This window comes from Lepisosteus platostomus, chromosome 26 (assembly GCF_059453375.1).
Source record: "Lepisosteus platostomus isolate fLepPlt1 chromosome 26, fLepPlt1.hap1, whole genome shotgun sequence".
NCBI lineage: Eukaryota > Metazoa > Chordata > Actinopteri > Semionotiformes > Lepisosteidae > Lepisosteus > Lepisosteus platostomus.
This window is the reverse complement of record NC_142636.1, coordinates 13,211,390-13,225,130: the sequence shown is the minus strand read 5'-3', so window position 1 is coordinate 13,225,130 and position 13,741 is coordinate 13,211,390. Positions and strand designations below refer to the sequence as shown.

The following is a 13,741-nucleotide window of genomic DNA, read 5'->3' as shown; positions in this document are numbered from 1 at the left end:
AGGTTTGGATAACTTATGATTTACGGCTAGTATTTGGTGTGCTAACATATCAAATCTGTAATCCATTTCTGTCCCTGCACAATTGCTGGGGTATGCACAAAACACTGTGCCACAGTATAGGAGAGAATGCTTACCGATATTGTGTCTTTGGTGGCTCCATAACTTTCCCAGTCCTTCATGTTTGATTGAGGCTAAAGTGCTTTGGATCTGCCGTCAAGATCTAATTGCAGTTTTGCAAAACAACTGGACCCAGATGAGGGCTTGGAACAGGATCTGACATAAATAAATTCTGTCCGTTGTGCAACAGTATTTCCCAGGAGCTCTTTTTTCATGTCTGCTGCCATCCTGCTACGATATCCTGTCAGCTGCATACTCGCAAGCCATTGTCTGAATTGTTCAGCCTTTGGCTATTCCTAGAATGGCAAACTTTGTTCAGCAAAACTGTGCAGGGCACTGGTATTTTGTGATAAAAGTACTGCTACTGAGGGTTGGGTCCTTTGTGTCTGCTCTGTAATTAGGAACGTGGCTGGTGACTGGTTTTTCACCTCGAGCACTGTAGACAGGGAGGAAAAACTTGTTTAAAGAAAAATGAGTACTCAGGTTAGTGGTACTCTAGTTAGGGTTTGGCATAGTCGGTCTGGGCTCCTCTTAGCTCCAGGCAGAAGAGCTGCTTCAGTGATTTCCTGGGTGTTGGCAGGCTTGCTGAAGTCACGAGAGGGCTGAACCAGTTAACGTGCTGAATTGATCAAAACCTCCTTTTACTCCAAATATTTAGAAAGTGAAGACTCAGAGGTCTGCTGAATCACTCAAGAAGCTTGTCCTAATCTACAAAGAAATCACACGACTAGGGTGGGTGGGTGGGGGGGCTCATTTGTTAGATCTAATAAGTAATCCCTTACACAAGTCACTTGCGAGTCGCTTGAAAAGTAACTTTCCCCAAATCTGGAATGACGTCTTTAAAAAAGTTTCACTAGATCTCGATATCACAGAGTAACTAAGTGTTACCACAGAGTTAACATAGCTGGTTAATGTGTGCAAACCTTGTCATGTTACTCATTAAACATTATGGCTTCTGTTCTGCTCAGCTTTGGTTGCTGACCTCACCTGGGTCATATTTTTTTCCCCAGGTGAGGAGAACAGTAGCTAGGAGATAGCCAAGGAAACCTAAGATAAAGGAAGCAAAAACCAGGGAGACTTAATTAGTTTTAACTGGCAAAAAGTAACGGAGGTGACTTCAGCTCTATAATGGGAATTGGATCACTGTGATTTTCAGAGTCTAAATTGCTTCGCATGTGCCCCTTGAAAGATCGGGCAGTCAATCTGAATTTTTATGATCAGGTGTCAGCTTGGCCTCATACACATCTACTGCTACATCTGTTCTCTTTCTTTTCCTTTCCCGTTTACAACCATTTTTTGTGCAATATATGCCAGGGACCTGTGCGATACATTTATATTTATATCTATACCTATATTTACATCTATCTATTCATATGCGTGATATGATTTTTCTGCGTACTGTTCTGTTCTAGTTTGTTCTTTGTGTGTCCGGACTGTGAGTAACTCTTTTAGTGCACCCCTCACTGTACTGATTGTATTGTATGTATTGTACTATTATTATTATTGTATCATTCGTTACACTGTGGCTGTGTTGTGTGTGTTAAGCTGCTGTTGCACTGCAATTTCCCTAACGGGATCAATAAAGTATCTATCTAATGCAGTCTCGGGAAATAGGAGGAAAGAAGAATCCCGAGGAATGACCGACCCTGGTCCTGGAGAGCCACAACGCGGGGATAATCAGGGTTAAGCACATTGCACTAGAGACACAAACACTGAACATCCTGATCATGCATTAATGATAATGAGCAGCTTAACAGCTACTCCACACTGCTTCAGACATGTTTACAAGGGAATCCTGAACACGGTGAAAAGGAGAAATCCACTTAGTGATTAGCTAATATACACAAAAGCAAAAGAAGTACTGCCTGGCCACGCTACAATGCAGTTTTCTGCTGTCAGGCTCCATCTATGCACAGAGGTGAATATAGCCTTACCACTGAAATAGATCTCCTTTCATTAATATCGTTTTCTCCCTGTCTCCTAGAATCTGTGCTCAGTGCTGAGGTTTCACTGTGTTTGGAGATGAGATTCAGGATGGGGGTACAACAGAAAAGCAGGAGATGATTTTCAGATGTAATTATCCTTAGAATAAATTCTGTACACAATTTCACAACACTTCTACCAATACACCACACGAGTCCTGTGCACTGTTTCATTACTGACTTGTCCCTTAACTGCCTGTATCCAGCTTCCATTTGGCAGCACACAATAGGCCGAGTGCATCACTTTTCCTCTGAAGTGCTGTTAAGCTTGACGCTTGTGAAATGGCATTTGACTCAGAAATGGGAGGAGTGTGTGCACAAGTCTTCACTCTCCCCGTAAAAGTGATTATAGTGGTCATGTAGGTTTTTCTTCCTCTTTCTAACCTGTGCCAATGTGATCTTTTCTCCCTTGATCACTCAGGCCACACTGAGCATTTAGGCACAGCTGCCCAATGGTGTGATGAACAGAAACTTGAGCACTGAGAAGTGAAATTATATTACTGTTCCACTCACTTCCACCAGTATTCTTATCATTAAATGTAGTCTTCTGGAGGAAGGAGTTAACTAATTAAAGACTTATGGAGAAAGTAACCTGTAGATTGCCACTTTCCTTCTGTCCAATCTAGATTTTTAGATAGGACCCTTAATATCACAGATTGCTTTTCACATTTGTATGTAAATAAGCAGTTACCAAGTAAGTTCATTGTGTACATCAAGTGTACTGTAGATCAGAATCTATGTGAGAGAGAATGAGGACACGACATGATGCGACTTGTGTATTGTAATATGTCATGTTGTGTACAGTTCTCTTTGTTTGTTTTTCAGCTTTTGTTTACAAGGTGTATTTGTCCATCGTGTAAAGCTCTGAAAGTCATAAAACATATCTTAGACCACATATGGCCGTCGTGGCACCTGTTGAAGCTGCTGTTTATGAAGCTTAAGAGGATGGAGTCAGGTTTTTTTTTTTGCCTGTTACAGTATGAACCCAGAGACCGTCCTTGTGGATTTGGAGAACGGGCTGTAAACAAGATAGTCGCTGCTGTCTGGGGATGTGTTACTCAGCCTCCAGCATGGCAACCAGGCCCGTTGGGATAAGAACCTGTTCATTCTTTCACTGTCATGAGCGTTTTCTCCCCCTGCCTCTCTGCTTCCCTTCATACTCATTCTGCAGGGCTGTGGAAAGGAGATTTCTAGCTGGAAACCTGGCATGTCCAGCCCTCCTCGGTCACTGTGGGCGTTTTCCAATGAATGCAAGGCCACATCAAGCACTGTCGAGCCCTGCAGCATTTTCCTCTACTACAGGTGACTCAGCCTAGGTGTAGGAGGTTGCCAGACGTATTTTGTTACAGGGTTTGAAAACATATTGAGTGGCCCCATCTCAACATGCCAAAGCGAACGTGGAGCTGAGTAGGGCACTGAAATCTGGGGAACGTCTCAGCTTGGTTACAGAGAACACTCTAAATATTGTCTCGGAAGAGCAGGGAGGCATGGATGGACTAGGCTTGTACAGGGGGGCGCAGGGTTTTCTTGGTTTGAACTAACATTAGCACACGGGGAAGAAACCGCTCAAGCAGGACCTGTCATTCCGCCTCTTGATCCTTGTTCCTTGGAACGTTTGCGAGCCCAGGGTTGAACTAGGATCCTCATGGCCCCAGACCTTGCTTACAATACAATAAGGCTGCTTAAATAAGGACGTTTTGTGGCCTCGTTCTGAATCGCAGAACATGGAGCTGTGCATGCCTGGAAATTTCTTTTTTTTAATGTAAACTGAAGGTTTTACAAGGGAAATGCAGGCTGCCTAGTTTTCAACATACAAATGTGTGCGTTTTGCTCAATTAAAAACAAAAAACAGACAGAACGAGACCAACAAGATCTTCTCTGCACGGCATCCGTATGTGATTTTATGCCAAATTACATGGGGTGACAAGTGCCACTGAAACAAATTAAAGAAAACAAGTTTAGCAAGATGAAGTTTGCCCTGGACCGTTCAGGTTGCGCAGGAGACATTTCACCACAGAAGTGTTCCAACGTGATCTGCAGGCAGAGTTAACCAGTACTATTGGTCAGGAAGACCGTCTCAAAATCGAGAGCAGTATTTCTATTGGATTAAGAGATCTATTCGCAGGCCTTCTTCCTTACAATGTAATAAGGCCTCAACGTGTCACTGGAAGTCCTGTTGCCTCATTCTGAATCACAGAACATGGCGATGTGCATATCTGGAAATTAAATTGGAGGTTTTGCAAGTTACTGTGGACATTTTATTTTTACTGTGGTTTGAAATGCACTCAATCAATGCTGATCCTTTCTAACCCTGAAAGATAAAATAGTGTTTGGATTTATAGAGTTCTGAGCATTTCTGGAGGACAGGTACTGGCACATAACACCCACCTTATACGGGAAGAACTGTCAGGCAGCTCAGATGGTGGGTGGTCCGTGCCAGGAAAGCTTGTTTGAATTAGAACTGGGAAGCATTCTCATTGCTTGAAATTACAATTACACTGTTCTAGCCTCATGCCGATCGTGATGCATCTCCATGGCGCATTGCATTTTGGGAGATTTATACACCTACTGGTTTATGCACCCTCTATCGTCAACATCCTTCCGCGAACCTGTGGGTCAGCAGTGAATCAGACTGAAACGCTCAGGTAGAGAGAGATGTCTGGCAAGAAGAAGGTGTAATTGAAATACAGCGGGCCAATGATATGAATTACGCGGCATAATTACAGCGATGCTGATGAGCCGAGGTCCAGATATAATTACGGAAATGGCCGTGTCTATTAAAAGAAGCGACGGAGAGGCAGCAGTAACTCGACATGTTGAGTAGAGTGTTAAGTCGATCACAAGGAGGGAGCACTTGTACTGGGAGACAGGGCTACAGAACCACTCCACTCACTGAGCGCAGGTTCCTTCCTCCCGTTAAGCTGCTGGCGGTGTTGGGCAGGTATCTGTGGTGTTTGTCTCCGTGTCCTCTGTATTTCTGATGTGCAGGGAGGCAGTGTGTTTGGCTCAGGGTGTCATTCCTCAGCACATAAGTGTGCAGCTCTGCACGGAGCGGTGTGTGGTTTTCATACCGCAGCGCGAAGCAGGCAACGCTGGGGTTTCCTGTCCCATAGCAAACGTCGAGCCTACAGCTGGGCTGGCAGCTCATTTGGAAGTGTCAACGCAAGTGAGCTGATGAATGGTTCAGTGTCGTGTCTCTGCTGATATGAAACCCAGCCCGATCTCATCGGCGAGCTCTCGTTGAGCCAGGAAGCTCGCCTCAGATTCGGAGGTTTGATTTGCAAGCGCTCGGAGGAATGCTTTTTCAGCTACCAGAAAAGCATTTTTTTTTTTAGATTTTCATCTGCATCAGGCATCTTGCAGCACGGGCTTCCAAGGATTGGAACATAAATCTGATTTAATATCCGGTGGTATTGCAAAACCTGATTCCCGTTGTCAATGCTTTTGGAGAGGGGAAAAGAATCCTTGTGTTTTTAAGTGATCCTTGTTGGCTTAAAAGCAGTTGAGGGAAAATTCCCCAATTCATTCGGCTTAAGTTGCTTTTAAGCATTTAACTCCTGATTTCGGTCCTTTTGTCCAAAGCCTGGGTTTGCTTTTTGCAATTTCCCTTCTGCCATATTTCCTGTTTTTCTTCTTTTATTTTCCCTCCACACTTTCTTCTTTTAATATCCTCTCTTCCTTTCACCTTTGTCCGTAGGCCAGCCCAAACAGATAGGGTCGGTTGTCGTGGAAAAGTGGGGTGAAAGAACCTCCCGTTCCCTGCCAGTGACGGCGTTACGCGACACCAGACTAACCGCTGGCGCGACTAGTGGACAGAAGACAAACTTCTGCTTCCAACTTCCCATTACAGATTTTCCTTTAAAAGCACCACTATTCTGAGCTAAAAGCATGAAGGCAAAAGGGCTTAATTTTGGTCTTTGTGAAAGTTTGGTCTTCCAGCCTTTGCTTCAATTTAATTATTTCCATTTTTTGGAGGGCGGGGAGGTTGTGTAAAATACTTGTCGATAGCCACAGCGGTGATTCACTGTCAGGTCATTAGTAGTCAATTGGTAATGGAATTGGGGATTACATTGAGAGTAATTAAGCGTTTGGCTTGGTATAAGAAGAATATGAAGGCGATTGGTGTTGGCTGTTTGCGAAGCTGCTGTTGTGTCATTTTTTTTGTCCAGTAACCTTCCAGTTATGAGTTCAGATCCCTGACCTCTCTTCCACAGTGCTGTCACCCACAGTTCTTCTGATGTCTTGACTCTGTAGCCTTACAGCACGGGCATGTCCTCCTAAAAGTACAGCAGACAGATGTGCCAGGACCTCTGTCTCGCTGGCTATGAATATTGTTGTACAGTAGCAAACAATGTGTTATTTATCAATCGAAGGAAGCAGTCCTGCACTATATGAGCACTTTGTGCTTTTTTCACACAAACACAAAACGTTAGGCCCTAAAGGGTTTTCAGTTAGTCAGTTAGTAGTTAATAATTCACGAGTTCCCTTGAAAGAGGCATACAGTTCGGTGGAAAAAAAAAACCTCCCTTTCTCCTTGCAAAGTGACAAGCTTGAGGGCGGAGCGTCCACAGAGGGCACCTTTTCTGTACCGCATCTTTCGGGTCACTGAGCCTGGCTCCTCTGGCCCACGTGGAAAATGCAGGGATTGATCTCTCTTATCTTATCATCAATATCGGAGCACCCTGCCCCACAGAGCCCAACTTACAGTAGGCCTGCCTACCTTGAATGATTAACATCCCCCTTGAACTTTGATCGCCTGGGTTAGATAAACTACAGAACATTTATAACGAGGGGTATGGTCCAACATTCAGCAGTCGGGTTTCTCTTTAGTCATTCGGACCTGATGTCCTAAAGCCCGACTGTTGAGATCAGATCACAGTGTAGAGCTGTGACAGTTATACTTTAGTATAGGTCTATATATATTTCTTCCCTAGTCTTGTCTGTCTAGTCTAACTGCCTGCTTGCTCTCTCCTTGTCTTCCAATCTTTTTTGGATTGTGCATATTTATCTGAAACCCGACCTTTGACTGTTTACTGTTAACACATTTAAACTGCTGACAGGGGCTCATCAGAAGATGATCAAATGTCCTACCTGATGTAGATACTGTAAGATAAGTAGGATAAGAGCCTGGAATACTGTTGAATACAGACCGTGTTGCATTGGCATAAGTAGGTCTTGCAGTGACAGGTCTGTAGAGTGACGTCTGCACATTGTAGGTTGGGTTGGGTTTTCAAAGTCATGCCTATGGTTGCGTCTGCACCAGGGCGTGGAGGCATGTGGGAAACCAGATGTCTCTGCCTGTGCCCTCGTGTCCTTGAGTGTCTCTCTGCACCGTATGGACAGCCCGCTGTGTAATGTGTGTCCTAAGGGTGATGGGGTTTCAGGGGCGGCCTGGAGACCAGTGAGTGGCGCTCCAGAATGAAGGAAAGAGGGGAACAGAAATCGAGCACGGAGGAAGAGCGAGGGAAAAAAGGGAGGTGGGGGCGAGAAAAAGGAGGATTCCTGTCCGAGTCGGGAGTCGAAAGTGGGCGACTGAGAGGGAGGATTAAAGGAAGAACTGCAGTGCTGTTTTCAGATTTCTTGTCGGCATCGACGAGTGCATTTCAAAGCACACTGAAAGCAAAATGTGCACAGTAACGTGTAAAACCATTACATCACAGAATAGATGAAATTTCCGTATTCTGTGATTCCGAACGAGGCAACAAAACTTCTGGTCAGGTTGCGCGTCCCTGGGACATTGCAAACAAGCAGGCAGGTGAATACATCTCCTTTACTCCAGCAGACGTATTGCTTTAGATGTCGAGACGGTTTTGCTGGCAAACACTACTTGTGAACACGTCGGAACATTTCTGCGGTGAAATATCTGCTGCCCATTTTTTATCACACGTTACACAGCACAGTATTTATTCGCTCGAACATCGCCTTACATCAGTCATCACGGTGACTAGTGAGCAGGAAGGGCCACAATTCGTGGGAATTCGAATGCGAGTTTGCGACATGACGATTTCCAGTACTTTCACAAAGTTCAATTAATTGAGGTTACCTTGAGATTTGTATTTTTTTTTCTAGAATTAATTAAGCTGCCAAGATTTAATGACGACTCTGAGAAATTGGGACTGCAGTCCCCCTTTAAATCTGGAGAGAGTTGGGACGAGGGGGGGCAAGAAGAGATCCGGACCACCTTTCTAGGAAAGGGGGAGGTGGACAGCTGGGGTAGGGGAGGAGAGCAAGAATCATTGGAAGAGTGGAAGAGGCGGAAGACGGGGCTCCAGTCTGTGCTGGGGGGAGGAGGAGGGAGCTGCAGAGAGAGAGGGACCTGAGAGGGTGGGAATCGCAGAACCAGCTGTGGGGAGAGAGCGGAACAGGGCTGCGTGCCCTTCATGCTGCTTCATTAAAGATGTAGCCTTGTGGTATTGAAGTGCCTGCTGGAATCCTCAAGGGTAAGAGGAAGGTGATGTGGTCTTGATCTGCGAGCAAAGGAAATTACTGATTGTGTGTGTGCGTGCACGCGAGTGCTCGGTCAGGGGTGTGCTGTGCGGGCCTGTATCGAAGAGAGGAAGTGTGTGTGTGTGTTGGAGCTGGGGGGGGGGGGATGTATAAGCCTGCTAAAACATCTGGCAAACATCTGGAACGAGAGCTAAGTGGAATAAGAGAGCTGGCTCTCTGGGTCGGCTTTGGAACGAATCGTTTGGAAGAAATCGATCCCTGGCATATCGTGCGCCGAGCACAGGCGGGCCCAGAAAACCCGGTGCATACTTTTGCAAATCCATCAATTTTGTTTTGGAGCTGGTGGAGTTTTTGGCCAGCCTCGAAGGCAGTGAGGGTGGATTATAATTTATCTGCAGGGCTGTGATAGAGGTCCGGTGGAGTTAGAACAAGTTCTCAGCAGTTTGTTTCCTGTGTGATCTTTCTCGTTGCACTTATTGGGGCGTTTTTGCCTCGGCACCCACATTGCCACTTCGGGTTTGTCGAGGAAATGCTATACGTCCTTTGCACCTTTCATGCTACAAGATTGAAGGACCTGCACATGGTTAAAATCGAAGCTATACAAAGAATGAAAAATGAACATGTTAAAAGATGTTAATCAAATATATTAATGTGAAGATTAAAATAAGTCACAGTGGATGAATCTTTACTATGATCTGACAAAGAATTTCTCAAACCCCAAGCAGTTAGATACCACTTGCTTCAGTGTTTCAAAGCATCTCACTGGAAGCCAGTGCAGTGGTGCCGGTACAGGAGTCGCATGTTCTTTTTTTTTGCTTTGCACCTTTATGGCTGAGTTTTTTTTTTACCAAGTGTAGCCCAAGCAGTTTTCTTGACAGTGCCCAACAGTAGACTGATCTGGGTAATATGAGGCACAGATCAAAAAAGGCATCTTGTTCCGGCAGTGTTTCGTCAGTGATAAAATCATAGTTTTGCAATTTTAATGTGAGAGTCTGTTAAAAATAGATTGAAGTCTATGACGTGGCACATACAGTAAAAAGTCATCTGATTGCATTTTATTGTAGATGTTTTATGAGGTGAAAAGCAAGGCATTCGCCTCTGTAGGTCCTATTACCCCAGCGTGTGTCCGAAATAGATTTATAGATACTAATCAAGCTTCATACGCAAGTTTTGAAAGAATACCTCTCTTTTAGGATGAATCTGTATAAGGCTGTGGTTGTGTTTGGAACAAGAGATTTAAGGAAGGGTTTTATTTTGCGAAAGATGGAAATTATAATGGCATCCAGTTAGGTATCTTCCTTTCCTTTCCCTCCAGGCAAGAAGAATTTGGAGCCATTTAAGAGATGAAAAACGCTTTGAGAATTCAGGCAAAGTGGGTGTTGGTAAGAGGGTTTTGGCACTGAGCAGTCATTTCTGTTCACGGTTTGTCTTCCTGGTTCTTTCTGCTCGAGCTGACAGCCTTAAGCAATGAATGAGCAAGATGTCTCTGCGCACGCAGTTGGTGCAGCGTGGCTGAGCAGAGAGGATGCATTCACTGTTTGCAAAGAACTTTGGCAAGACGAAAATGTGATATCCTCAGAGAAGAAAAAAACCCAGCCTACAATCAGGAAGGAATTTGTTCATTTTCGAGCATGGAGATCGATACATCTTCACTCTTTCTTTTTGTTTAATAAGAACAGTTATGAATAAGGGGCATTTAGCTCATCTAGCCCGTCTGGTGGTTGGTTAGTAGTTAATTGATCCCAGGATCTCATCCAGCCATTTCTTGAAACAAGCCAGGGTATCGGCTTCAGGATGCTCCTGTTCCCTACTCCCACAACACTTTGTGCATTCTCAATGTGGAAAGCACTCTGATGCTCTCTGGTTTGTTTTGGCTGCCTTTGCTCGTGCCCTTGAGGATATTTAAAGCTTGTACTGGGTCCCCTCATTAGACTCTCAGTTCAGGACTAAAGAGGTTCATTTCCTTCCACCAACAAATAGTGAAAATTAACACTGCGCGCAGAGTCATTTAGTTCTAAACCTGTCACAAATATTTTAGTGCTAACCTTTTGTTCTTGGAGTCATTGTTAATATTTCTGGCCTTTTATTCAGTTATTTATTAATTAATGTGTCTCGTTTATTTTTATTACTTTTAACCCAGTTGTTTTTTTTTGTAACTGAGTAACTGAGAATCTGAAGCTGTTTCTTGGGGACACCAGAGAATAATATTAATCCATTGCAGTACTTTAACCAGAATGCAAGGCCAAATAAATTCAAGGTAGCAGTACACTTAAATAAAACCTGTAAAGATGTCGGATACAGGGTTGCTACTGTTACACTTGAGGCCTTTCGTTTTTCATAATACCTCACCGGTTCCAGCAGATCTGCCGATTCGCAGATATCCGGGAAAGCGTGGAAGCTCCATGAGACTCAACCCAGGCGCCGCGCGCGGGGGCGTATCGTCACACTCCTGCCGAGCGGTTTCCGGAACGGGGGCAGGAGTCGCTCAGAAGGGGGTCCTAGTCGGCTCCCTGCGCCTCATGCGACAGGATGGCGAGAGAATTTTAGGGTCTGTTTTTCTGTGCTATTCCTGTAAGCAGGCTGTGGCACATATGGTAAGAAGCAAGATCGTGTACAGTCTTGGTCTGGCGCGCCGCAGGCAAGACCTGGCTGTTCTGGCATTCAGTGAGAAAAATGCAGCCGCTGACGTTCTTGGGCTGAAGGGGAACGTCTTTACTGTTCCTTAATGCCAGCAGCCACATCACCCTGCAGCTCACAGCTGGCAGCCCACTGGAGCTCAGCAGGTGTGAGCCTGGCCAGTACCTGGATGAGAGACCTCCTGGGAAAAACTAAGGTTGCTGCTGGAAGAGGTGTTAGTGGGACCAGTAGGGGGCGCTCACTCTGCGGTCTGTGTGTGTCCTAATGCCCCAGTATAGTAACGGGGACACTATACTCTTAAAAGGCTGTTTCTCATCCTTCCCCACCCCCACATCTGTCTGCCTCCCTCGCTCGTTCCTTTCAAGTCCCCTGAATGACGATCAGATGATAAACAGAATCGACAGGTGGAATTGCCAAAAGAAATCCACGGACCTGGTTTTGGTAACGTCGATTTGCTTCTTCACATCCCTACACGTAGCAGGACTTCCTCTCCCCACGCAGGGGATGCAGAAATCTGCTCATTAATTCATTTGTATTGAAAATGGTAGCTCGTCATTCCATATCGGCTCTTAACTTACAGTAGACCAGCTGCTTGTTGTCTTGATGAGATCAATTTAACAGCTGCTTCCACTTCTTAGATGGAGGCACCGGTGCTGTGATGAGACTTGCAACACCTGCGCAGACACTTGTCACCCCGGATCAGGAGTAGACACCCCTGTGTTAAATGATGGGGACAGTAAAAGTTATTTTATTGGCCATTTGTGTGTACTGGCCTTATGGCTAACCTATGAAACAAGTTTCTTAGTACTGGTTTCTATATTCCTGTGTCTCTTAATTGTGCCTCTGCTTTGGCCTGCAATGTCTCCCAGACAACCACTGTACATGTTTTATGTTTGTGCTTTTTCCCCGTCAGTCACTCAAGTGATTGTGGGTCGTGTATGTTGTTGTGCAGCTTACAGCTCATTTCCAGTTTTTCTTCATTCAGATCTCTTTTGTCACCACTGCTCTGTCTCCCGGGTTTCGCTAATAGAGTTGTGAGATATTTCCGAGATATGCATTAGGAGCTCTGGTGTTTGCTTGGATTTAAAATGCACTACCGCGAAAGTCTGGCTTGTTTTCTTCAGGGAATTATCAGCATTCCTGACAATTTGATCCTGTAAATTATTAATCCGGTGTGAGAGGGTTCAGTGTGTGCTTCGAATCTGTATGGAGCAAGTTTTCGTTGGGTGGGAGGCTGGGGTCTCCAGTCTGACTCCGTGTACCAGGGTGCGAGGGAACCCAGAAGCCCCGGGATTAAATACCCGCTGTCCTCGTCACACACCTGCTAGAAAAGATTTCTTTTGGGCCAAAGCTGCACAGACCAAGAGAGTGACCGCCGGCTGTAGAGTCTTCAACCGATTTGCTGTTCTGATCGCCAGCTTCCAGCCGAGCGCTGGCTAAAACATGTGCCAATAATTTGAAATGATTCGCTGAAGGCAGTAATCCGATTCCTATCGAAACCGTTCTAGATGACTGAGGAAATGACAAAAGAAAAAACATCTAATGTAGTCTCGTGCATTTTTTGTATGACACAGCTGGGATGACCCTATTCAGATTTGGCGTACACTCGCACGCGATTTACAACGTTTTATTTCCTTTTAAAAACAAACGTGGAACGAACACATCTCGGGAATCTTTCACAGTGTGGATTTTCACTTGTCAGAGGTGAGTGCTTTTCCAAATAGCCACTCTCTGTGTACTTTTAATTTGTTGAGGTTTATGCTGCTTTTTGTTCTCTAAGCTTCCACAAACAGGCTTTGGACAGCACCCTCGCTAGTACAGGAGATCTGCTCTCCCTTGCAGGTGTGTCAGCTCCTCAGATCCTTGCCAATAAAGGTATACGAGCAGCTGTTTGCTTGACTTACTCTCTTGTGGTATCGCTGAAGCAAGGCTGATTTGTTGTATGAGGGCTCACTCAAACCCCTTTCCCCAAAGAAGAGTTCCAACAGGCACATGTTCTGAGATTCACATTCAGTTTTTCACAGGCAGGAGTAGTGATTGATGAATGTGAGTGATTATTGATAATGATGAGTGATTGCTGACCAAGTGCCCAGATCCCTGGCACCTAAGCAAAACCAAAAAAACACACGCCTTTGCACAGGAAGGCAGGTCAGGGTAGACTGTTGTATAGAAGCACTTGCACAGCTCCACAGGTTGCGCACAAGACCCAAGGAGCTTTGGGTGAAATGCAAGCCCAGCGAGGCGTTCGCCTTTGTCTGCTTTTGAGAGATTCCCGGCTTCTCCTTTCGTGCCGGCTTTGTCTTGACTGCCACGTCGGATGCTCACAAAACGCCTACGGTAATTTCTTCAAATCGAGTCGGGAGTGTTTCAGGAGGAAGTCTGGTTCCGCAGGCAGGCGTGAAAAGCAAATGATAAGCCCATAAGAAAACAATGCAGACATCCAATCTGAGGTATGACAGACGAAGCACAAAAGCAAACTTGAGGATAAAAAAAAGGGTTGTGTGTTTCTCACTGCTTCTCGCTCAATCACAATTGACCACCCTTTCTCCCGAAGAGTG

The 13,741-nt window shown here is 45.1% G+C and overlaps 1 protein-coding gene across 6 annotated transcripts in view; it reads left to right on the top strand.

Moving 5' to 3' along the window:
• LOC148640225 (beta-1,4-galactosyltransferase 3-like) overlaps positions 1-13,741 on the top strand; it is a 40,710-nt gene that overhangs the window by 6,176 nt on the left and 20,793 nt on the right. Inside the window, exon 1 of one of the 6 annotated variants that reach the window (XM_088621137.1) lies at positions 8,516-8,539. The exons of 4 other annotated variants lie outside the window; for them this stretch is intronic. The gene's annotated coding sequence lies outside the window, so the exon portion shown is untranslated. Of the gene's footprint in view, positions 1-8,515; positions 8,540-12,242; positions 12,888-13,741 lie in introns of those variants that run through there. One more of the 6 variants, XM_088621134.1, reaches the window with a different exon arrangement.